A 24952-nucleotide genomic window follows, 5' to 3' on the forward strand; every position below is an offset into this window, starting at 1 on the left:
GATACAACTGTGCCGCTGTTATTTGGAGCACGGTTTTCACTTGCATGAAAACTACAGCAGAACGTAGAAGGATGATCACTGAGGAGTCCACGCGGGCATGCTGAGGAGATTGTAGGTCGTACATTTCAATGATTACTGACATTTGCGCTGCTGGAGGTACAGTAATCAACAAAGAACAGGGTGTGCTACTCTCGAATCCGGTCAGCACATGATGAAAAGCCAGGAAGTATACCTTGTCAAATTGCCGTCAACAGGGACAAGTTAACCACCAGCTCCACCGGCGCCCGGCTAGCTCAGTCGGTAGAGCATGAGACTCTTAATCTCAGGGTCGTGGGTTCGAGCCCCACGTTGGGCGGTGCCCGTCTCCTTATTAACAAAGTTTCCCGCTCATCCTTGAACCTCTTACACCTCGATGGTACCGAGCACTGCGTTTTAATGCACAGGTGTGATCAAACCGAGATGAAAAGGGCGTATCTAGCTCCTTGCCCGAGAGATAAATCAAAGGTTCCGCAGATAATCCCTTGGCTCCGGTACCCGGACGCAGATAGGAGCTGCAGCCATCATAACTTGTATGAAAACTAAGAAGAGCTCCTGTCTATTTACAGTTTCATTTACTCTAGCGTTTCCTTAAACATTGCGTGTACGAAGGCTAAGAAATTGGAGAGCTATTCTAATACAATAACTATTAGGAATCTTTTCGCCATAACAGTTTCACTGTGATTTTGCAGGTAACACGTACGTTGGGAAAACATTTTGAACGCGATCAATAACCGCACTGGAAAAATGTGGGAAAGAAAGGGCGAAAAGCGACTCTTCAACATGTGGAAATATCTTCCTGAGCGGAGCCCTCTTCTCGAAGCTCAACACTCTGCAAGAGTCACTTCTCCCAACTTGCGCCCGCAGGTTTCCGTAGTGTGCCTGCAAAGAGCCATCCGCTTGAGACAGGTGCACCTCCCGATTTCATTGAACTAAGCTAGATGCACAATTTCTAATGCAGCCTTCATCACAATAGACAGTTCATTTCTCGAAAGCTTGTCGTAAAAAAAGGAAACAAAGAACGAAAACGTATAGCTGACAATCTTCTGAAGATGCAGATTCAGCTTTGGGGAAATGGACATTTTATGTATGCAGATGCTTTTCAAGCGCTGGTTTTAGAACGTCGCTGTGCTTCCAGCATCCTTTTCAGCCTTCTAAACTGGCTACCGAGGTGCCGATCACATTGTAAAGCGGTTGAGAGGCCGGAGCTGCTCAAACCGCTCTTGCCGTTTCCCATCAATCAAAAGCACTATGTTGTTTCTTTGTATGGAAAGCTTTTCAAGTCTGGCATCGACACGCACCTTTCCTGAAACGTCCAAAAGGTGAATGCTTCGCAAAGAAATCCAGTCTACCTTCAGGGGGCATGATGTTGAAATCGGAATGAGCCCTGGGTGGGCTTGAAGCAGCAGCTGTTCAGTTAACAGCTGCACAGAAACGCACCCCGCTTGCTTTGTATCATTCGCAAGTTTCTGGTTAAAGAGTAAAAAAGGCTGGAATTCTTCTGCCAGCCGGCAGGATTTCTTCTGCACTCACCCAGAAAAGCCAAGAATTGTATTTCATCTTTCGCAAGCTGTATTTTCCAGGAGGAGAATGAATACTTGCATTAAACTGAATCAAGCCGACAGAGACGCACAGCCGTTGTTTTTCTCCATGGGAAGTTTTTCGTTAAGGAAAAACACCGTTGTCATTTTCTTGCCAGCCGGCGGTATTTCTTGTGCAGCGATGAGCCAGATTTGTATTTCGTATTTCGCAAGTTGTGTGAATTTCTTGAAGTTGAAAGTGAATTCGCTCCAGAAAAGAAATGTCCAGTCGCATGAAAGCCGTGGCTGTTTGTTAAACCGCAGGACCTGAGCTTGCGTTCTGTTTCTCATGGCGTTCGCAAAGGCGATTCCTGCCTTTAAAACTGCTGTGTCTGCGACTGAAAGTGGCGTGTGGCGCAGCTTCTAAAGTCTTGTTGACGCTCCTCGATGTTGCTTTCTCTCTGCCTAAGGAAGTTCGATTGTCGCGTCGGAACGGGGAGACCTAATCCTTCCAGCTTTAAGCCACCCTTCAGTCTTCTGAAGGGTGTCCGAGTGCTAGCATGTCATTTGGCTTTTTTTCTGGGGAAACGGAGAGCGACATTGAAAAAGGTTACCTCCGCCGCCTCGCCCTCCGTGTTAAATGATCGCAAGCCGGCGGCGGCGGCGGCGCTCCCTGTAGTCGTGGCCGAGCGGTTAAGGCGATGGGCTAGAAAGCCATTGGGGTCTCCCCGCGTCGGCTCGAATCCTGCCGACTACGGCGCCCTTCTCCTGTCGCTTCGGCCTGCCCAGAAAAAGGCGGAGTGCTGTTTCTCTCTTCCTGCTTCTTGTACAAACGCTAAATCGCTTGGACCTGCTGCCTTGGAAGTAATGTCTTCAACATCCACCAGTGACATTTCACAGCTGGAAGCACACAGCCACGCTTTTGGCATTGGCATGTCTTGCGCCCTACTTCCAGCCTTTGAAGACCTAATTATTCAAACTGAAAGAACCGGCTGAATGAGTGTTTGCAGTGCACCAGGAGGAGCAGGGACCATAGCATTGGAGGGGTGAGGATGGCGCAGATGGAAACGTTTTCATGCGCTCCTCTGGGAGGAATGAAAAGAAAAGACGAAACCGGAAACAGTAGTAGCCGCAAGAGGAAGTGTCTTCAAGCGCCAAGCAAGCGCTCCTCGTTAGTATAGTGGTGCGTATCCCCGCCTGTCACGTGGGAGACCAGGGATGGATTGCTTGACGGCGAGCCAGGTTGCTTTTCTCCCATCAGATTCCAACCGCTAATGCTAACGCAGTGTGTGGGAGCTTACATGCTTTTCCTTTCCCGTCTTTTTCGGACGACTATTCCAAAGGGGTAACCTGAAGGAATAGGGGCCTGAAGACACGAGGCATTCTTAAACCAGCACTGGGCTGCACGGCCTTCTGTTGTGATCAGGTTATATTCGAGTCAAAAAGCCAGAGCATCCGCTTCCATCCTATGGAGCACGAGCTAAATCGGAGGAGGCAGGGGATACACCTACGCCTATCGGCGCACGTTCCCTGCGTCAGGCTGCTTCACCCATTTGCACCCGACTGGAGACGGCACTGAGCAAGCTTTTTGTCAGGAGTGGGATTCGAACCCACGCCTCCAGGGGAGACTGCGACCTGAACGCAGCGCCTTAGACCGCTCGGCCATCCTGACGCGGGCCCCCTGTCCCGGGGCGGTCTGATGAGCCACCGCGATCCCACTACGCTCCTCGAGTATCGCACTGTTATTAATACTACAGTGTGACTCCAGCATTAAAATGTTTGGAAAATGTGTCGGCTTTTATAATCCAGTGTAGAGCAGCATGTGATGATTTGTGCTACAACACCAAGCGCTCAAAGTGACGTCTGCGTTTGTCGTTGAAACTTTCAACTCTTTCATCACTTATGTAGGAAATAAAAAGAGCAGTTGTGCGCCACACGCAAAGAGGCCGTCAGCAGAGTGGCGCAGCGGAAGGGTGCTGGGCCCATAACCCAGAGGTCGATGGATCGAAACCATCCTCTGCTACATGTGTCCTATGCACGATTCCTAAGCATGCCATTGGGTTAGCAAAGTGCCTTCAAATAGTCTGCATCTCCCTTTCTTTAAATTCTGTCCTGAGTTTCTCTCTCGTGTGTGTTTGTGCAAGCTTGACACTTGCGGGACTCTTTAATCTTCACCAATACGGAGATGACCAAATGTGTCTTCGGTTGTTCTGAGGTCTTTGATAGTTTCTTTGAAAGCTTCAACTGAACCTCGAAATCGAAGCAGTTATGTTTATATTGATTTCTCGCGTTAATCATTACGAACCAGGAACAGCCAGCAAACTCGGTCGCATTAGTAATTATGTCACGTCTCTACTTAGCAGAGCATTCAAAGGCCCACTGGAAGTAGTAAAGCACTAAAACACTGCAAAACTGATCTCGGGAAAATCATACTGGGAGCTCTGAGCGATGTCTGCATCCAAGCCATCCAATACGGACTCTGAATCCTTGGAATATCAACACTATGATGCGCTACCTTTTACCTGGAGCAAAACGATGGAATTAGAAGAATGCTTACCGCAGGATACAACTGTGCCGCTGTTATTTGGAGCACGGTTTTCACTTGCATGAAAACTACAGCAGAACGTAGAAGGATGATCACTGAGGAGTCCACGCGGGCATGCTGAGGAGATTGTAGGTCGTACATTTCAATGATTACTGACATTTGCGCTGCTGGAGGTACAGTAATCAACAAAGAACAGGGTGTGCTACTCTCGAATCCGGTCAGCACATGATGAAAAGCCAGGAAGTATACCTTGTCAAATTGCCGTCAACAGGGACAAGTTAACCACCAGCTCCACCGGCGCCCGGCTAGCTCAGTCGGTAGAGCATGAGACTCTTAATCTCAGGGTCGTGGGTTCGAGCCCCACGTTGGGCGGTGCCCGTCTCCTTATTAACAAAGTTTCCCGCTCATCCTTGAACCTCTTACACCTCGATGGTACCGAGCACTGCGTTTTAATGCACAGGTGTGATCAAACCGAGATGAAAAGGGCGTATCTAGCTCCTTGCCCGAGAGATAAATCAAAGGTTCCGCAGATAATCCCTTGGCTCCGGTACCCGGACGCAGATAGGAGCTGCAGCCATCATAACTTGTATGAAAACTAAGAAGAGCTCCTGTCTATTTACAGTTTCATTTACTCTAGCGTTTCCTTAAACATTGCGTGTACGAAGGCTAAGAAATTGGAGAGCTATTCTAATACAATAACTATTAGGAATCTTTTCGCCATAACAGTTTCACTGTGATTTTGCAGGTAACACGTACGTTGGGAAAACATTTTGAACGCGATCAATAACCGCACTGGAAAAATGTGGGAAAGAAAGGGCGAAAAGCGACTCTTCAACATGTGGAAATATCTTCCTGAGCGGAGCCCTCTTCTCGAAGCTCAACACTCTGCAAGAGTCACTTCTCCCAACTTGCGCCCGCAGGTTTCCGTAGTGTGCCTGCAAAGAGCCATCCGCTTGAGACAGGTGCACCTCCCGATTTCATTGAACTAAGCTAGATGCACAATTTCTAATGCAGCCTTCATCACAATAGACAGTTCATTTCTCGAAAGCTTGTCGTAAAAAAAGGAAACAAAGAACGAAAACGTATAGCTGACAATCTTCTGAAGATGCAGATTCAGCTTTGGGGAAATGGACATTTTATGTATGCAGATGCTTTTCAAGCGCTGGTTTTAGAACGTCGCTGTGCTTCCAGCATCCTTTTCAGCCTTCTAAACTGGCTACCGAGGTGCCGATCACATTGTAAAGCGGTTGAGAGGCCGGAGCTGCTCAAACCGCTCTTGCCGTTTCCCATCAATCAAAAGCACTATGTTGTTTCTTTGTATGGAAAGCTTTTCAAGTCTGGCATCGACACGCACCTTTCCTGAAACGTCCAAAAGGTGAATGCTTCGCAAAGAAATCCAGTCTACCTTCAGGGGGCATGATGTTGAAATCGGAATGAGCCCTGGGTGGGCTTGAAGCAGCAGCTGTTCAGTTAACAGCTGCACAGAAACGCACCCCGCTTGCTTTGTATCATTCGCAAGTTTCTGGTTAAAGAGTAAAAAAGGCTGGAATTCTTCTGCCAGCCGGCAGGATTTCTTCTGCACTCACCCAGAAAAGCCAAGAATTGTATTTCATCTTTCGCAAGCTGTATTTTCCAGGAGGAGAATGAATACTTGCATTAAACTGAATCAAGCCGACAGAGACGCACAGCCGTTGTTTTTCTCCATGGGAAGTTTTTCGTTAAGGAAAAACACCGTTGTCATTTTCTTGCCAGCCGGCGGTATTTCTTGTGCAGCGATGAGCCAGATTTGTATTTCGTATTTCGCAAGTTGTGTGAATTTCTTGAAGTTGAAAGTGAATTCGCTCCAGAAAAGAAATGTCCAGTCGCATGAAAGCCGTGGCTGTTTGTTAAACCGCAGGACCTGAGCTTGCGTTCTGTTTCTCATGGCGTTCGCAAAGGCGATTCCTGCCTTTAAAACTGCTGTGTCTGCGACTGAAAGTGGCGTGTGGCGCAGCTTCTAAAGTCTTGTTGACGCTCCTCGATGTTGCTTTCTCTCTGCCTAAGGAAGTTCGATTGTCGCGTCGGAACGGGGAGACCTAATCCTTCCAGCTTTAAGCCACCCTTCAGTCTTCTGAAGGGTGTCCGAGTGCTAGCATGTCATTTGGCTTTTTTTCTGGGGAAACGGAGAGCGACATTGAAAAAGGTTACCTCCGCCGCCTCGCCCTCCGTGTTAAATGATCGCAAGCCGGCGGCGGCGGCGCTCCCTGTAGTCGTGGCCGAGCGGTTAAGGCGATGGGCTAGAAAGCCATTGGGGTCTCCCCGCGTCGGCTCGAATCCTGCCGACTACGGCGCCCTTCTCCTGTCGCTTCGGCCTGCCCAGAAAAAGGCGGAGTGCCGTTTCTCTCTTCCTGCTTCTTGTACAAACGCTAAATCGCTTGGACCTGCTGCCTTGGAAGTAATGTCTTCAACATCCACCAGTGACATTTCACAGCTGGAAGCACACAGCCACGCTTTTGGCATTGGCATGTCTTGCGCCCTACTTCCAGCCTTTGAAGACCTAATTATTCAAACTGAAAGAACCGGCTGAATGAGTGTTTGCAGTGCACCAGGAGGAGCAGGGACCATAGCATTGGAGGGGTGAGGATGGCGCAGATGGAAACGTTTTCATGCGCTCCTCTGGGAGGAATGAAAAGAAAAGACGAAACCGGAAACAGTAGTAGCCGCAAGAGGAAGTGTCTTCAAGCGCCAAGCAAGCGCTCCTCGTTAGTATAGTGGTGCGTATCCCCGCCTGTCACATGGGAGACCAGGGATGGATTGCTTGACGGCGAGCCAGGTTGCTTTTCTCCCATCAGATTCCAACCGCTAATGCTAACGCAGTGTGTGGGAGCTTACATGCTTTTCCTTTCCCGTCTTTTTCGGACGACTGTTCCAAAGGGGTAACCTGAAGGAATAGGGGCCTGAAGACACGAGGCATTCTTAAACCAGCACTGGGCTGCACGGCCTTCTGTTGTGATCAGGTTATATTCGAGTCAAAAAGCCAGAGCATCCGCTTCCATCCTATGGAGCACGAGCTAAATCGGAGGAGGCAGGGGATACACCTACGCCTATCGGCGCACGTTCCCTGCGTCAGGCTGCTTCACCCATTTGCACCCGACTGGAGACGGCACTGAGCAAGCTTTTTGTCAGGAGTGGGATTCGAACCCACGCCTCCAGGGGAGACTGCGACCTGAACGCAGCGCCTTAGACCGCTCGGCCATCCTGACGCGGGCCCCCTGTCCCGGGGCGGTCTGATGAGCCACCGCGATCCCACTACGCTCCTCGAGTATCGCACTGTTATTAATACTACAGTGTGACTCCAGCATTAAAATGTTTGGAAAATGTGTCGGCTTTTATAATCCAGTGTAGAGCAGCATGTGATGATTTGTGCTACAACACCAAGCGCTCAAAGTGACGTCTGCGTTTGTCGTTGAAACTTTCAACTCTTTCATCACTTATGTAGGAAATAAAAAGAGCAGTTGTGCGCCACACGCAGAGAGGCCGTCAGCAGAGTGGCGCAGCGGAAGGGTGCTGGGCCCATAACCCAGAGGTCGATGGATCGAAACCATCCTCTGCTACATGTGTCCTATGCACGATTCCTAAGCATGCCATTGGGTTAGCAAAGTGCCTTCAAATAGTCTGCATCTCCCTTTCTTTAAATTCTGTCCTGAGTTTCTCTCTCGTGTGTGTTTGTGCAAGCTTGACACTTGCGGGACTCTTTAATCTTCACCAATACGGAGATGACCAAATGTGTCTTCGGTTGTTCTGAGGTCTTTGATAGTTTCTTTGAAAGCTTCAACTGAACCTCGAAATCGAAGCAGTTATGTTTATATTGATTTCTCGCGTTAATCATTACGAACCAGGAACAGCCAGCACACTCGGTCGCATTAGTAATTATGTCACGTCTCTACTTAGCAGAGCATTCAAAGGCCCACTGGAAGTAGTAAAGCACTAAAACACTGCAAAACTGAACTCGGGAAAATCATACTGGGAGCTCTGAGCGATGTCTGCATCCAAGCCATCCAATACGGACTCTGAATCCTTGGAATATCAACACTATGATGCGCTACCTTTTACCTGGAGCAAAACGATGGAATTAGAAGAATGCTTACCGCAGGATACAACTGTGCCGCTGTTATTTGGAGCACGGTTTTCACTTGCATGAAAACTACAGCAGAACGTAGAAGGATGATCACTGAGGAGTCCACGCGGGCATGCTGAGGAGATTGTAGGTCGTACATTTCAATGATTACTGACATTTGCGCTGCTGGAGGTACAGTAATCAACAAAGAACAGGGTGTGCTACTCTCGAATCCGGTCAGCACATGATGAAAAGCCAGGAAGTATACCTTGTCAAATTGCCGTCAACAGGGACAAGTTAACCACCAGCTCCACCGGCGCCCGGCTAGCTCAGTCGGTAGAGCATGAGACTCTTAATCTCAGGGTCGTGGGTTCGAGCCCCACGTTGGGCGGTGCCCGTCTCCTTATTAACAAAGTTTCCCGCTCATCCTTGAACCTCTTACACCTCGATGGTACCGAGCACTGCGTTTTAATGCACAGGTGTGATCAAACCGAGATGAAAAGGGCGTATCTAGCTCCTTGCCCGAGAGATAAATCAAAGGTTCCGCAGATAATCCCTTGGCTCCGGTACCCGGACGCAGATAGGAGCTGCAGCCATCATAACTTGTATGAAAACTAAGAAGAGCTCCTGTCTATTTACAGTTTCATTTACTCTAGCGTTTCCTTAAACATCGCGTGTACGAAGGCTAAGAAATTGGAGAGCTATCCTAATACAATAACTATTAGGAATCTTTTCGGCAAAACAGTTTCACTGTGATTTTGCAGGTAACACGTACGTTGGGAAAACATTTTGAACGCGATCAATAACCGCACTGGAAAAATGTGGGAAAGAAAGGGCGAAAAGCGACTCTTCAACATGTGGAAATATCTTCCTGAGCGGAGCCCTCTTCTCGAAGCTCAACACTCTGCAAGAGTCACTTCTCCCAACTTGCGCCCGCAGGTTTCCGTAGTGTGCCTGCAAAGAGCCATCCGCTTGAGACAGGTGCACCTCCCGATTTCATTGAACTAAGCTAGATGCACAATTTCTAATGCAGCCTTCATCACAATAGACAGTTCATTTCTCGAAAGCTTGTCGTAAAAAAAGGAAACAAAGAACGAAAACGTATAGCTGACAATCTTCTGAAGATGCAGATTCAGCTTTGGGGAAATGGACATTTTATGTGTGCAGATGCTTTTCAAGCGCTGGTTTTAGAACGTCGCTGTGCTTCCAGCATCCTTTTCAGCCTTCTAAACTGGCTACCGAGGTGCCGATCACATTGTAAAGCGGTTGAGAGGCCGGAGCTGCTCAAACCGCTCTTGCCGTTTCCCATCAATCAAAAGCACTATGTTGTTTCTTTGTATGGAAAGCTTTTCAAGTCTGGCATCGACACGCACCTTTCCTGAAACGTCCAAAAGGTGAATGCTTCGCAAAGAAATCCAGTCTACCTTCAGGGGGCATGATGTTGAAATCGGAATGAGCCCTGGGTGGGCTTGAAGCAGCAGCTGTTCAGTTAACAGCTGCACAGAAACGCACCCCGCTTGCTTTGTATCATTCGCAAGTTTCTGGTTAAAGAGTAAAAAAGGCTGGAATTCTTCTGCCAGCCGGCAGGATTTCTTCTGCACTCACCCAGAAAAGCCAAGAATTGTATTTCATCTTTCGCAAGCTGTATTTTCCAGGAGGAGAATGAATACTTGCATTAAACTGAATCAAGCCGACAGAGACGCACAGCCGTTGTTTTTCTCCATGGGAAGTTTTTCGTTAAGGAAAAACACCGTTGTCATTTTCTTGCCAGCCGGCGGTATTTCTTGTGCAGCGATGAGCCAGATTTGTATTTCGTATTTCGCAAGTTGTGTGAATTTCTTGAAGTTGAAAGTGAATTCGCTCCAGAAAAGAAATGTCCAGTCGCATGAAAGCCGTGGCTGTTTGTTAAACCGCAGGACCTGAGCTTGCGTTCTGTTTCTCATGGCGTTCGCAAAGGCGATTCCTGCCTTTAAAACTGCTGTGTCTGCGACTGAAAGTGGCGTGTGGCGCAGCTTCTAAAGTCTTGTTGACGCTCCTCGATGTTGCTTTCTCTCTGCCTAAGGAAGTTCGATTGTCGCGTCGGAACGGGGAGACCTAATCCTTCCAGCTTTAAGCCACCCTTCAGTCTTCTGAAGGGTGTCCGAGTGCTAGCATGTCATTTGGCTTTTTTTCTGGGGAAACGGAGAGCGACATTGAAAAAGGTTACCTCCGCCGCCTCGCCCTCCGTGTTAAATGATCGCAAGCCGGCGGCGGCGGCGCTCCCTGTAGTCGTGGCCGAGCGGTTAAGGCGATGGGCTAGAAAGCCATTGGGGTCTCCCCGCGTCGGCTCGAATCCTGCCGACTACGGCGCCCTTCTCCTGTCGCTTCGGCCTGCCCAGAAAAAGGCGGAGTGCCGTTTCTCTCTTCCTGCTTCTTGTACAAACGCTAAATCGCTTGGACCTGCTGCCTTGGAAGTAATGTCTTCAACATCCACCAGTGACATTTCACAGCTGGAAGCACACAGCCACGCTTTTGGCATTGGCATGTCTTGCGCCCTACTTCCAGCCTTTGAAGACCTAATTATTCAAACTGAAAGAACCGGCTGAATGAGTGTTTGCAGTGCACCAGGAGGAGCAGGGACCATAGCATTGGAGGGGTGAGGATGGCGCAGATGGAAACGTTTTCATGCGCTCCTCTGGGAGGAATGAAAAGAAAAGACGAAACCGGAAACAGTAGTAGCCGCAAGAGGAAGTGTCTTCAAGCGCCAAGCAAGCGCTCCTCGTTAGTATAGTGGTGCGTATCCCCGCCTGTCACGTGGGAGACCAGGGATGGATTGCTTGACGGCGAGCCAGGTTGCTTTTCTCCCATCAGATTCCAACCGCTAATGCTAACGCAGTGTGTGGGAGCTTACATGCTTTTCCTTTCCCGTCTTTTTCGGACGACTGTTCCAAAGGGGTAACCTGAAGGAATAGGGGCCTGAAGACACGAGGCATTCTTAAACCAGCACTGGGCTGCACGGCCTTCTGTTGTGATCAGGTTATATTCGAGTCAAAAAGCCAGAGCATCCGCTTCCATCCTATGGAGCACGAGCTAAATCGGAAGAGGCAGGGGATACACCTACGCCTATCGGCGCACGTTCCCTGCGTCAGGCTGCTTCACCCATTTGCACCCGACTGGAGACGGCACTGAGCAAGCTTTTTGTCAGGAGTGGGATTCGAACCCACGCCTCCAGGGGAGACTGCGACCTGAACGCAGCGCCTTAGACCGCTCGGCCATCCTGACGCGGGCCCCCTGTCCCGGGGCGGTCTGATGAGCCACCGCGATCCCACTACGCTCCTCGAGTATCGCACTGTTATTAATACTACAGTGTGACTCCAGCATTAAAATGTTTGGAAAATGTGTCGGCTTTTATAATCCAGTGTAGAGCAGCATGTGATGATTTGTGCTACAACACCAAGCGCTCAAAGTGACGTCTGCGTTTGTCGTTGAAACTTTCAACTCTTTCATCACTTATGTAGGAAATAAAAAGAGCAGTTGTGCGCCACACGCAGAGAGGCCGTCAGCAGAGTGGCGCAGCGGAAGGGTGCTGGGCCCATAACCCAGAGGTCGATGGATCGAAACCATCCTCTGCTACATGTGTCCTATGCACGATTCCTAAGCATGCCATTGGGTTAGCAAAGTGCCTTCAAATAGTCTGCGTCTCCCTTTCTTTAAATTCTGTCCTGAGTTTCTCTCTCGTGTGTGTTTGTGCAAGCTTGACACTTGCGGGACTCTTTAATCTTCACCAATACGGAGATGACCAAATGTGTCTTCGGTTGTTCTGAGGTCTTTGATAGTTTCTTTGAAAGCTTCAACTGAACCTCGAAATCGAAGCAGTTATGTTTATATTGATTTCTCGCGTTAATCATTACGAACCAGGAACAGCCAGCACACTCGGTCGCATTAGTAATTATGTCACGTCTCTACTTAGCAGAGCATTCAAAGGCCCACTGGAAGTAGTAAAGCACTAAAACACTGCAAAACTGAACTCGGGAAAATCATACTGGGAGCTCTGAGCGATGTCTGCATCCAAGCCATCCAATACGGACTCTGAAACCTTGGAATATCAACACTATGATGCGCTACCTTTTACCTGGAGCAAAACGATGGAATTAGAAGAATGCTTACCGCAGGATACAACTGTGCCGCTGTTATTTGGAGCACGGTTTTCACTTGCATGAAAACTACAGCAGAACGTAGAAGGATGATCACTGAGGAGTCCACGCGGGCATGCTGAGGAGATTGTAGGTCGTACATTTCAATGATTACTGACATTTGCGCTGCTGGAGGTACAGTAATCAACAAAGAACAGGGTGTGCTACTCTCGAATCCGGTCAGCACATGATGAAAAGCCAGGAAGTATACCTTGTCAAATTGCCGTCAACAGGGACAAGTTAACCACCAGCTCCACCGGCGCCCGGCTAGCTCAGTCGGTAGAGCATGAGACTCTTAATCTCAGGGTCGTGGGTTCGAGCCCCACGTTGGGCGGTGCCCGTCTCCTTATTAACAAAGTTTCCCGCTCATCCTTGAACCTCTTACACCTCGATGGTACCGAGCACTGCGTTTTAATGCACAGGTGTGATCAAACCGAGATGAAAAGGGCGTATCTAGCTCCTTGCCCGAGAGATAAATCAAAGGTTCCGCAGATAATCCCTTGGCTCCGGTCACCCGGACGCAGATAGGAGCTGCAGCCATCATAACTTGTATGAAAACTAAGAAGAGCTCCTGTCTATTTACAGTTTCATTTACTCTAGCGTTTCCTTAAACATTGCGTGTACGAAGGCTAAGAAATTGGAGAGCTATTCTAATACAATAACTATTAGGAATCTTTTCGGCATAACAGTTTCACTGTGATTTTGCAGGTAACACGTACGTTGGGAAAACATTTTGAACGCGATCAATAACCGCACTGGAAAAATGTGGGAAAGAAAGGGCGAAAAGCGACTCTTCAACATGTGGAAATATCTTCCTGAGCGGAGCCCTCTTCTCGAAGCTCAACACTCTGCAAGAGTCACTTCTCCCAACTTGCGCCCGCAGGTTTCCGTAGTGTGCCTGCAAAGAGCCATCCGCTTGAGACAGGTGCACCTCCCGATTTCATTGAACTAAGCTAGATGCACAATTTCTAATGCAGCCTTCATCACAATAGACAGTTCATTTCTCGAAAGCTTGTCGTAAAAAAAGGAAACAAAGAACGAAAACGTATAGCTGACAATCTTCTGAAGATGCAGATTCAGCTTTGGGGAAATGGACATTTTATGTATGCAGATGCTTTTCAAGCGCTGGTTTTAGAACGTCGCTGTGCTTCCAGCATCCTTTTCAGCCTTCTAAACTGGCTACCGAGGTGCCGATCACATTGTAAAGCGGTTGAGAGGCCGGAGCTGCTCAAACCGCTCTTGCCGTTTCCCATCAATCAAAAGCACTATGTTGTTTCTTTGTATGGAAAGCTTTTCAAGTCTGGCATCGACACGCACCTTTCCTGAAACGTCCAAAAGGTGAATGCTTCGCAAAGAAATCCAGTCTACCTTCAGGGGGCATGATGTTGAAATCGGAATGAGCCCTGGGTGGGCTTGAAGCAGCAGCTGTTCAGTTAACAGCTGCACAGAAACGCACCCCGCTTGCTTTGTATCATTCGCAAGTTTCTGGTTAAAGAGTAAAAAAGGCTGGAATTCTTCTGCCAGCCGGCAGGATTTCTTCTGCACTCACCCAGAAAAGCCAAGAATTGTATTTCATCTTTCGCAAGCTGTATTTTCCAGGAGGAGAATGAATACTTGCATTAAACTGAATCAAGCCGACAGAGACGCACAGCCGTTGTTTTTCTCCATGGGAAGTTTTTCGTTAAGGAAAAACACCGTTGTCATTTTCTTGCCAGCCGGCGGTATTTCTTGTGCAGCGATGAGCCAGATTTGTATTTCGTATTTCGCAAGTTGTGTGAATTTCTTGAAGTTGAAAGTGAATTCGCTCCAGAAAAGAAATGTCCAGTCGCATGAAAGCCGTGGCTGTTTGTTAAACCGCAGGACCTGAGCTTGCGTTCTGTTTCTCATGGCGTTCGCAAAGGCGATTCCTGCCTTTAAAACTGCTGTGTCTGCGACTGAAAGTGGCGTGTGGCGCAGCTTCTAAAGTCTTGTTGACGCTCCTCGATGTTGCTTTCTCTCTGCCTAAGGAAGTTCGATTGTCGCGTCGGAACGGGGAGACCTAATCCTTCCAGCTTTAAGCCACCCTTCAGTCTTCTGAAGGGTGTCCGAGTGCTAGCATGTCATTTGGCTTTTTTTCTGGGGAAACGGAGAGCGACATTGAAAAAGGTTACCGCCGCCGCCTCGCCCTCCGTGTTAAATGATCGCAAGCCGGCGGCGGCGGCGCTCCCTGTAGTCGTGGCCGAGTGGTTAAGGCGATGGGCTAGAAAGCCATTGGGGTCTCCCCGCGTCGGCTCGAATCCTGCCGACTACGGCGCCCTTCTCCTGTCGCTTCGGCCTGCCCAGAAAAAGGCGGAGTGCCGTTTCTCTCTTCCTGCTTCTTGTACAAACGCTAAATCGCTTGGACCTGCTGCCTTGGAAGTAATGTCTTCAACATCCACCAGTGACATTTCACAGCTGGAAGCACACAGCCACGCTTTTGGCATTGGCATGTCTTGCGCCCTACTTCCAGCCTTTGAAGACCTAATTATTCAAACTGAAAGAACCGGCTGAATGAGTGTTTGCAGTGCACCAGGAGGAGCAGGGACCATAGCATTGGAGGGGTGAGGATGGCGCAGATGGAAACGTTTTCATGCGCTCCTCTGGGAGGAATGAAAAGAAAAGACGAAACCGGAAACAGTAGTAGCCGCAAGAGGAAGTGTCTTCAAGCGCCAAGCAAGCGCTCCTCGTTAGTATAGTGGTGCGTATCCCCGCCTGTCACGTGGGAGACCAGGGATGGATTGCTTGACGGCGAGCCAGGTTGCTTTTCTCCCATCAGATTCCAACCGCTAATGCTAACGCAGTGTGTGGGAGCTTACATGCTTTTCCTTTCCCGTCTTTTTCGGACGACTGTTCCAAAGGGGTAACCTGAAGGAATAGGGGCCTGAAGACACGAGGCATTCTTAAACCAGCACTGGGCTGCACGGCCTTCTGTTGTGATCAGGTTATATTCGAGTCAAAAAGCCAGAGCATCCGCTTCCATCCTATGGAGCACGAGCTAAATCGGAAGAGGCAGGGGATACACCTACGCCTATCGGCGCACGTTCCCTGCGTCAGGCTGCTTCACCCATTTGCACCCGACTGGAGACGGCACTGAGCAAGCTTTTTGTCAGGAGTGGGATTCGAACCCACGCCTCCAGGGGAGACTGCGACCTGAACGCAGCGCCTTAGACCGCTCGGCCATCCTGACGCGGGCCCCCTGTCCCGGGGCGGTCTGATGAGCCACCGCGATCCCACTACGCTCCTCGAGTATCGCACTGTTATTAATACTACAGTGTGACTCCAGCATTAAAATGTTTGGAAAATGTGTCGGCTTTTATAATCCAGTGTAGAGCAGCATGTGATGATTTGTGCTACAACACCAAGCGCTCAAAGTGACGTCTGCGTTTGTCGTTGAAACTTTCAACTCTTTCATCACTTATGTAGGAAATAAAAAGAGCAGTTGTGCGCCACACGCAGAGAGGCCGTCAGCAGAGTGGCGCAGCGGAAGGGTGCTGGGCCCATAACCCAGAGGTCGATGGATCGAAACCATCCTCTGCTACATGTGTCCTATGCACGATTCCTAAGCATGCCATTGGGTTAGCAAAGTGCCTTCAAATAGTCTGCATCTCCCTTTCTTTAAATTCTGTCCTGAGTTTCTCTCTCGTGTGTGTTTGTGCAAGCTTGACACTTGCGGGACTCTTTAATCTTCACCAATACGGAGATGACCAAATGTGTCTTCGGTTGTTCTGAGGTCTTTGATAGTTTCTTTGAAAGCTTCAACTGAACCTCGAAATCGAAGCAGTTATGTTTATATTGATTTCTCGCGTTAATCATTACGAACCAGGAACAGCCAGCACACTCGGTCGCATTAGTAATTATGTCACGTCTCTACTTAGCAGAGCATTCAAAGGCCCACTGGAAGTAGTAAAGCACTAAAACACTGCAAAACTGAACTCGGGAAAATCATACTGGGAGCTCTGAGCGATGTCTGCATCCAAGCCATCCAATACGGACTCTGAATCCTTGGAATATCAACACTATGATGCGCTACCTTTTACCTGGAGCAAAACGATGGAATTAGAAGAATGCTTACCGCAGGATACAACTGTGCCGCTGTTATTTGGAGCACGGTTTTCACTTGCATGAAAACTACAGCAGAACGTAGAAGGATGATCACTGAGGAGTCCACGCGGGCATGCTGAGGAGATTGTAGGTCGTACATTTCAATGATTACTGACATTTGCGCTGCTGGAGGTACAGTAATCAACAAAGAACAGGGTGTGCTACTCTCGAATCCGGTCAGCACATGATGAAAAGCCAGGAAGTATACCTTGTCAAATTGCCGTCAACAGGGACAAGTTAACCACCAGCTCCACCGGCGCCCGGCTAGCTCAGTCGGTAGAGCATGAGACTCTTAATCTCAGGGTCGTGGGTTCGAGCCCCACGTTGGGCGGTGCCCGTCTCCTTATTAACAAAGTTTCCCGCTCATCCTTGAACCTCTTACACCTCGATGGTACCGAGCACTGCGTTTTAATGCACAGGTGTGATCAAACCGAGATGAAAAGGGCGTATCTAGCTCCTTGCCCGAGAGATAAATCAAAGGTTCCGCAGATAATCCCTTGGCTCCGGTACCCGGACGCAGATAGGAGCTGCAGCCATCATAACTTGTATGAAAACTAAGAAGAGCTCCTGTCTATTTACAGTTTCATTTACTCTAGCGTTTCCTTAAACATCGCGTGTACGAAGGCTAAGAAATTGGAGAGCTATTCTAATACAATAACTATTAGGAATCTTTTCGCCATAACAGTTTCACTGTGATTTTGCAGGTAACACGTACGTTGGGAAAACATTTTGAACGCGATCAATAACCGCACTGGAAAAATGTGGGAAAGAAAGGGCGAAAAGCGACTCTTCAACATGTGGAAATATCTTCCTGAGCGGAGCCCTCTTCTCGAAGCTCAACACTCTGCAAGAGTCACTTCTCCCAACTTGCGCCCGCAGGTTTCCGTAGTGTGCCTGCAAAGAGCCATCCGCTTGAGACAGGTGCACCTCCCGATTTCATTGAACTAAGCTAGATGCACAATTTCTAATGCAGCCTTCATCACAATAGACAGTTCATTTCTCGAAAGCTTGTCGTAAAAAAAGGAAACAAAGAACGAAAACGTATAGCTGACAATCTTCTGAAGATGCAGATTCAGCTTTGGGGAAATGGACATTTTATGTATGCAGATGCTTTTCAAGCGCTGGTTTTAGAACGTCGCTGTGCTTCCAGCATCCTTTTCAGCCTTCTAAACTGGCTACCGAGGTGCCGATCACATTGTAAAGCGGTTGAGAGGCCGGAGCTGCTCAAACCGCTCTTGCCGTTTCCCATCAATCAAAAGCACTATGTTGTTTCTTTGTATGGAAAGCTTTTCAAGTCTGGCATCGACACGCACCTTTCCTGAAACGTCCAAAAGGTGAATGCTTCGCAAAGAAATCCAGTCTACCTTCAGGGGGCATGATGTTGAAATCGGAATGAGCCCTGGGTGGGCTTGAAGCAGCAGCTGTTCAGTTAACAGCTGCACAGAAACGCACCCCGCTTGCTTTGTATCATTCGCAAGTTTCTGGTTAAAGAGTAAAAAAGGCTGGAATTCTTCTGCCAGCCGGCAGGATTTCTTCTGCACTCACCCAGAAAAGCCAAGAATTGTATTTCATCTTTCGCAAGCTGTATTTTCCAGGAGGAGAATGAATACTTGCATTAAACTGAATCAAGCCGACAGAGACGCACAGCCGTTGTTTTTCTCCATGGGAAGTTTTTCGTTAAGGAAAAACACCGTTGTCATTTTCTTGCCAGCCGGCGGTATTTCTTGTGCAGCGATGAGCCAGATTTGTATTTCGTATTTCGCAAGTTGTGTGAATTTCTTGAAGTTGAAAGTGAATTCGCTCCAGAAAAGAAATGTCCAGTCGCATGAAAGCCGTGGCTGTTTGTTAAACCGCAGGACCTGAGCTTGCGTTCTGTTTCTCATGGCGTTCGCAAAGGCGATTCCTGCCTTTAAAACTGCTGTGTCTGCGACTGAAAGTGGCGTGTGGCGCAGCTTCTAAAGTCTTGTTGACGCTCCTCGATGTTGCTTTCTCTCTGCCTAAGGAAGTTCGATTGTCGCGTCGGAACGGGGAGACCTAATCCTTCCAGCTTTAAGCCACCCTTCAGTCTTCTGAAGGGTGTCCGAGTGCTAGCATGTCATTTGGCTTTTTTTCTGGGGAAACGGAGAGCGACATTGAAAAAGGTTACCGCCGCCGCCTCGCCCTCCGTGTTAAATGATCGCAAGCCGGCGGCGGCGGCGCTCCCTGTAGTCGTGGCCGAGCGGTTAAGGCGATGGGCTAGAAAGCCATTGGGGTCTCCCCGCGTCGGCTCGAATCCTGCCGACTACGGCGCCCTTCTCCTGTCGCTTCGGCCTGCCCAGAAAAAGGCGGAGTGCCGTTTCTCTCTTCCTGCTTCTTGTACAAACGCTAAATCGCTTGGACCTGCTGCCTTGGAAGTAATGTCTTCAACATCCACCAGTGACATTTCACAGCTGGAAGCACACAGCCACGCTTTTGGCATTGGCATGTCTTGCGCCCTACTTCCAGCCTTTGAAGACCTAATTATTCAAACTGAAAGAACCGGCTGAATGAGTGTTTGCAGTGCACCAGGAGGAGCAGGGACCATAGCATTGGAGGGGTGAGGATGGCGCAGATGGAAACGTTTTCATGCGCTCCTCTGGGAGGAATGAAAAGAAAAGACGAAACCGGAAACAGTAGTAGCCGCAAGAGGAAGTGTCTTCAAGCGCCAAGCAAGCGCTCCTCGTTAGTATAGTGGTGCGTATCCCCGCCTGTCACGTGGGAGACCAGGGATGGATTGCTTGACGGCGAGCCAGGTTGCTTTTCTCCCATCAGATTCCAACCGCTAATGCTAACGCAGTGTGTGGGAGCTTACATGCTTTTCCTTTCCCGTCTTTTTCGGACGACTATTCCAAAGGGGTAACCTGAAGGAATAGGGGCCTGAAGACACGAGGCATTCTTAAACCAGCACTGGGCTGCACGGCCTTCTGTTGTGATCAGGTTATATTCGAGTCAAAAAGCCAGAGCATCCGCTTCCATCCTATGGAGCACGAGCTAAATCGGAAGAGGCAGGGGATACACCTACGCCTATCGGCGCACGTTCCCTGCGTCAGGCTGCTTCACCTATTTGCACCCGACTGGAGACGGCACTGAGCAAGCTTTTTGTCAGGAGTGGGATTCGAACCCACGCCTCCAGGGGAGACTGCGACCTGAACGCAGCGCCTTAGACCGCTCGGCCATCCTGACGCGGGCCCCCTGTCCCGGGGCGGTCTGATGAGCCACCGCGATCCCACTACGCTCCTCGAGTATCGCACTGTTATTAATACTACAGTGTGACTCCAGCATTAAAATGTTTGGAAAATGTGTCGGCTTTTATAATCCAGTGTAGAGCAGCATGTGATGATTTGTGCTACAACACCAAGCGCTCAAAGTGACGTCTGCGTTTGTCGTTGAAACTTTCAACTCTTTCATCACTTATGTAGGAAATAAAAAGAGCAGTTGTGCGCCACACGCAGAGAGGCCGTCAGCAGAGTGGCGCAGCGGAAGGGTGCTGGGCCCATAACCCAGAGGTCGATGGATCGAAACCATCCTCTGCTACATGTGTCCTATGCACGATTCCTAAGCATGCCATTGGGTTAGCAAAGTGCCTTCAAATAGTCTGCGTCTCCCTTTCTTTAAATTCTGTCCTGAGTTTCTCTCTTGTGTGTGTTTGTGCAAGCTTGACACTTGCGGGACTCTTTAATCTTCACCAATACGGAGATGACCAAATGTGTCTTCGGTTGTTCTGAGGTCTTTGATAGTTTCTTTGAAAGCTTCAACTGAACCTCGAAATCGAAGCAGTTATGTTTATATTGATTTCTCGCGTTAATCATTACGAACCAGGAACAGCCAGCACACTCGGTCGCATTAGTAATTATGTCACGTCTCTACTTAGCAGAGCATTCAAAGGCCCACTGGAAGTAGTAAAGCACTAAAACACTGCAAAACTGAACTCGGGAAAATCATACTGGGAGCTCTGAGCGATGTCTGCATCCAAGCCATCCAATACGGACTCTGAAACCTTGGAATATCAACACTATGATGCGCTACCTTTTACCTGGAGCAAAACGATGGAATTAGAAGAATGCTTACCGCAGGATACAACTGTGCCGCTGTTATTTGGAGCACGGTTTTCACTTGCATGAAAACTACAGCAGAACGTAGAAGGATGATCACTGAGGAGTCCACGCGGGCATGCTGAGGAGATTGTAGGTCGTACATTTCAATGATTACTGACATTTGCGCTGCTGGAGGTACAGTAATCAACAAAGAACAGGGTGTGCTACTCTCGAATCCGGTCAGCACATGATGAAAAGCCAGGAAGTATACCTTGTCAAATTGCCGTCAACAGGGACAAGTTAACCACCAGCTCCACCGGCGCCCGGCTAGCTCAGTCGGTAGAGCATGAGACTCTTAATCTCAGGGTCGTGGGTTCGAGCCCCACGTTGGGCGGTGCCCGTCTCCTTATTAACAAAGTTTCCCGCTCATCCTTGAACCTCTTACACCTCGATGGTACCGAGCACTGCGTTTTAATGCACAGGTGTGATCAAACCGAGATGAAAAGGGCGTATCTAGCTCCTTGCCCGAGAGATAAATCAAAGGTTCCGCAGATAATCCCTTGGCTCCGGTCACCCGGACGCAGATAGGAGCTGCAGCCATCATAACTTGTATGAAAACTAAGAAGAGCTCCTGTCTATTTACAGTTTCATTTACTCTAGCGTTTCCTTAAACATCGTGTGTACGAAGGCTAAGAAATTGGAGAGCTATTCTAATACAATAACTATTAGGAATCTTTTCGGCCATAACAGTTTCACTGTGATTTTGCAGGTAACACGTACGTTGGGAAAACATTTTGAACGCGATCAATAACCGCACTGGAAAAATGTGGGAAAGAAAGGGCGAAAAGCGACTCTTCAACATGTGGAAATATCTTCCTGAGCGGAGCCCTCTTCTCGAAGCTCAACACTCTGCAAGAGTCACTTCTCCCAACTTGCGCCCGCAGGTTTCCGTAGTGTGCCTGCAAAGAGCCATCCGCTTGAGACAGGTGCACCTCCCGATTTCATTGAACTAAGCTAGATGCACAATTTCTAATGCAGCCTTCATCACAATAGACAGTTCATTTCTCGAAAGCTTGTCGTAAAAAAAGGAAACAAAGAACGAAAACGTATAGCTGACAATCTTCTGAAGATGCAGATTCAGCTTTGGGGAAATGGACATTTTATGTATGCAGATGCTTTTCAAGCGCTGGTTTTAGAACGTCGCTGTGCTTCCAGCATCCTTTTCAGCCTTCTAAACTGGCTACCGAGGTGCCGATCACATTGTAAAGCGGTTGAGAGGCCGGAGCTGCTCAAACCGCTCTTGCCGTTTCCCATCAATCAAAAGCACTATGTTGTTTCTTTGTATGGAAAGCTTTTCAAGTCTGGCATCGACACGCACCTTTCCTGAAACGTCCAAAAGGTGAATGCTTCGCAAAGAAATCCAGTCTACCTTCAGGGGGCATGATGTTGAAATCGGAATGAGCCCTGGGTGGGCTTGAAGCAGCAGCTGTTCAGTTAACAGCTGCACAGAAACGCACCCCGCTTGCTTTGTATCATTCGCAAGTTTCTGGTTAAAGAGTAAAAAAGGCTGGAATTCTTCTGCCAGCCGGCAGGATTTCTTCTGCACTCACCCAGAAAAGCCAAGAATTGTATTTCATCTTTCGCAAGCTGTATTTTCCAGGAGGAGAATGAATACTTGCATTAAACTGAATCAAGCCGACAGAGACGCACAGCCGTTGTTTTTCTCCATGGGAAGTTTTTCGTTAAGGAAAAACACCGTTGTCATTTTCTTGCCAGCCGGCGGTATTTCTTGTGCAGCGATGAGCCAGATTTGTATTTCGTATTTCGCAAGTTGTGTGAATTTCTTGAAGTTGAAAGTGAATTCGCTCCAGAAAAGAAATGTCCAGTCGCATGAAAGCCGTGGCTGTTTGTTAAACCGCAGGACCTGAGCTTGCGTTCTGTTTCTCATGGCGTTCGCAAAGGCGATTCCTGCCTTTAAAACTGCTGTGTCTGCGACTGAAAGTGGCGTGTGGCGCAGCTTCTAAAGTCTTGTTGACGCTCCTCGATGTTGCTTTCTCTCTGCCTAAGGAAGTTCGATTGTCGCGTCGGAACGGGGAGACCTAATCCTTCCAGCTTTAAGCCACCCTTCAGTCTTCTGAAGGGTGTCCGAGTGCTAGCATGTCATTTGGCTTTTTTTCTGGGGAAACGGAGAGCGACATTGAAAAAGGTTACCGCCGCCGCCTCGCCCTCCGTGTTAAATGATCGCAAGCCGGCGGCGGCGGCGCTCCCTGTAGTCGTGGCCGAGCGGTTAAGGCGATGGGCTAGAAAGCCATTGGGGTCTCCCCGCGTCGGCTCGAATCCTGCCCACTACGGCGCCCTTCTCCTGTCGCTTCGGCCTGCCCAGAAAAAGGCGGAGTGCCGTTTCTCTCTTCCTGCTTCTTGTACAAACGCTAAATCGCTTGGACCTGCTGCCTTGGAAGTAATGTCTTCAACATCCACCAGTGACATTTCACAGCTGGAAGCACACAGCCACGCTTTTGGCATTGGCATGTCTTGCGCCCTACTTCCAGCCTTTGAAGACCTAATTATTCAAACTGAAAGAACCGGCTGAATGAGTGTTTGCAGTGCACCAGGAGGAGCAGGGACCATAGCATTGGAGGGGTGAGGATGGCGCAGATGGAAACGTTTTCATGCGCTCCTCTGGGAGGAATGAAAAGAAAAGACGAAACCGGAAACAGTAGTAGCCGCAAGAGGAAGTGTCTTCAAGCGCCAAGCAAGCGCTCCTCGTTAGTATAGTGGTGCGTATCCCCGCCTGTCACGTGGGAGACCAGGGATGGATTGCTTGACGGCGAGCCAGGTTGCTTTTCTCCCATCAGATTCCAACCGCTAATGCTAACGCAGTGTGTGGGAGCTTACATGCTTTTCCTTTCCCGTCTTTTTCGGACGACTGTTCCAAAGGGGTAACCTGAAGGAATAGGGGCCTGAAGACACGAGGCATTCTTAAACCAGCACTGGGCTGCACGGCCTTCTGTTGTGATCAGGTTATATTCGAGTCAAAAAGCCAGAGCATCCGCTTCCATCCTATGGAGCACGAGCTAAATCGGAAGAGGCAGGGGATACACCTACGCCTATCGGCGCACGTTCCCTGCGTCAGGCTGCTTCACCCATTTGCACCCGACTGGAGACGGCACTGAGCAAGCTTTTTGTCAGGAGTGGGATTCGAACCCACGCCTCCAGGGGAGACTGCGACCTGAACGCAGCGCCTTAGACCGCTCGGCCATCCTGACGCGGGCCCCCTGTCCCGGGGCGGTCTGATGAGCCACCGCGATCCCACTACGCTCCTCGAGTATCGCACTGTTATTAATACTACAGTGTGACTCCAGCATTAAAATGTTTGGAAAATGTGTCGGCTTTTATAATCCAGTGTAGAGCAGCATGTGATGATTTGTGCTACAACACCAAGCGCTCAAAGTGACGTCTGCGTTTGTCGTTGAAACTTTCAACTCTTTCATCACTTATGTAGGAAATAAAAAGAGCAGTTGTGCGCCACACGCAGAGAGGCCGTCAGCAGAGTGGCGCAGCGGAAGCGTGCTGGGCCCATAACCCAGAGGTCGATGGATCGAAACCATCCTCTGCTACATGTGTCCTATGCACGATTCCTAAGCATGCCATTGGGTTAGCAAAGTGCCTTCAAATAGTCTGCATCTCCCTTTCTTTAAATTCTGTCCTGAGTTTCTCTCTCGTGTGTGTTTGTGCAAGCTTGACACTTGCGGGACTCTTTAATCTTCACCAATACGGAGATGACCAAATGTGTCTTCGGTTGTTCTGAGGTCTTTGATAGTTTCTTTGAAAGCTTCAACTGAACCTCGAAATCGAAGCAGTTATGTTTATATTGATTTCTCGCGTTAATCATTACGAACCAGGAACAGCCAGCACACTCGGTCGCATTAGTAATTATGTCACGTCTCTACTTAGCAGAGCATTCAAAGGCCCACTGGAAGTAGTAAAGCACTAAAACACTGCAAAACTGAACTCGGGAAAATCATACTGGGAGCTCTGAGCGATGTCTGCATCCAAGCCATCCAATACGGACTCTGAAACCTTGGAATATCAACACTATGATGCGCTACCTTTTACCTGGAGCAAAACGATGGAATTAGAAGAATGCTTACCGCAGGATACAACTGTGCCGCTGTTATTTGGAGCACGGTTTTCACTTGCATGAAAACTACAGCAGAACGTAGAAGGATGATCACTGAGGAGTCCACGCGGGCATGCTGAGGAGATTGTAGGTCGTACATTTCAATGATTACTGACATTTGCGCTGCTGGAGGTACAGTAATCAACAAAGAACAGGGTGTGCTACTCTCGAATCCGGTCAGCACATGATGAAAAGCCAGGAAGTATACCTTGTCAAATTGCCGTCAACAGGG

The 24952-nt window shown here is 48.9% G+C and overlaps 12 non-coding genes across 12 annotated transcripts; 6 read left to right on the top strand and 6 right to left on the bottom strand.

Annotated features, from left to right (window-relative positions):
• The first annotated feature begins 282 nt into the window (after positions 1 to 282).
• trnak-cuu (transfer RNA lysine (anticodon CUU)) lies at positions 283 to 355 on the top strand. The gene has a single exon. It is a non-coding gene; the product is annotated as a tRNA-Lys (tRNA).
• Positions 356 to 3145: 2790 nt separating this feature from the next.
• trnal-cag (transfer RNA leucine (anticodon CAG)) lies at positions 3146 to 3228 on the bottom strand. Its single transcript has one exon. It is a non-coding gene; the product is annotated as a tRNA-Leu (tRNA).
• Positions 3229 to 4400: 1172 nt separating this feature from the next.
• trnak-cuu (transfer RNA lysine (anticodon CUU)) lies at positions 4401 to 4473 on the top strand. Its single transcript has one exon. It is a non-coding gene; the product is annotated as a tRNA-Lys (tRNA).
• Positions 4474 to 7260: 2787 nt separating this feature from the next.
• Positions 7261 to 7343, bottom strand: trnal-cag (transfer RNA leucine (anticodon CAG)). Its single transcript has one exon. It is a non-coding gene; the product is annotated as a tRNA-Leu (tRNA).
• A 1172-nt stretch (positions 7344 to 8515) lies between these two features.
• Positions 8516 to 8588, top strand: trnak-cuu (transfer RNA lysine (anticodon CUU)). Its single transcript has one exon. It is a non-coding gene; the product is annotated as a tRNA-Lys (tRNA).
• Positions 8589 to 11375: 2787 nt separating this feature from the next.
• trnal-cag (transfer RNA leucine (anticodon CAG)) lies at positions 11376 to 11458 on the bottom strand. The gene has a single exon. It is a non-coding gene; the product is annotated as a tRNA-Leu (tRNA).
• Positions 11459 to 12630: 1172 nt separating this feature from the next.
• Positions 12631 to 12703, top strand: trnak-cuu (transfer RNA lysine (anticodon CUU)). Its single transcript has one exon. It is a non-coding gene; the product is annotated as a tRNA-Lys (tRNA).
• Positions 12704 to 15491: 2788 nt separating this feature from the next.
• On the bottom strand, positions 15492 to 15574 carry trnal-cag (transfer RNA leucine (anticodon CAG)). The gene has a single exon. It is a non-coding gene; the product is annotated as a tRNA-Leu (tRNA).
• A 1172-nt stretch (positions 15575 to 16746) lies between these two features.
• trnak-cuu (transfer RNA lysine (anticodon CUU)) lies at positions 16747 to 16819 on the top strand. Its single transcript has one exon. It is a non-coding gene; the product is annotated as a tRNA-Lys (tRNA).
• A 2787-nt stretch (positions 16820 to 19606) lies between these two features.
• trnal-cag (transfer RNA leucine (anticodon CAG)) lies at positions 19607 to 19689 on the bottom strand. The gene has a single exon. It is a non-coding gene; the product is annotated as a tRNA-Leu (tRNA).
• A 1172-nt stretch (positions 19690 to 20861) lies between these two features.
• Positions 20862 to 20934, top strand: trnak-cuu (transfer RNA lysine (anticodon CUU)). Its single transcript has one exon. It is a non-coding gene; the product is annotated as a tRNA-Lys (tRNA).
• Positions 20935 to 23723: 2789 nt separating this feature from the next.
• trnal-cag (transfer RNA leucine (anticodon CAG)) lies at positions 23724 to 23806 on the bottom strand. The gene has a single exon. It is a non-coding gene; the product is annotated as a tRNA-Leu (tRNA).
• Positions 23807 to 24952: the final 1146 nt, after the last annotated feature.

The sequence above is a fragment of the Lepisosteus platostomus genome, chromosome 26 (genome assembly GCF_059453375.1).
Source record: "Lepisosteus platostomus isolate fLepPlt1 chromosome 26, fLepPlt1.hap1, whole genome shotgun sequence".
Lineage (NCBI taxonomy): Eukaryota > Metazoa > Chordata > Actinopteri > Semionotiformes > Lepisosteidae > Lepisosteus > Lepisosteus platostomus.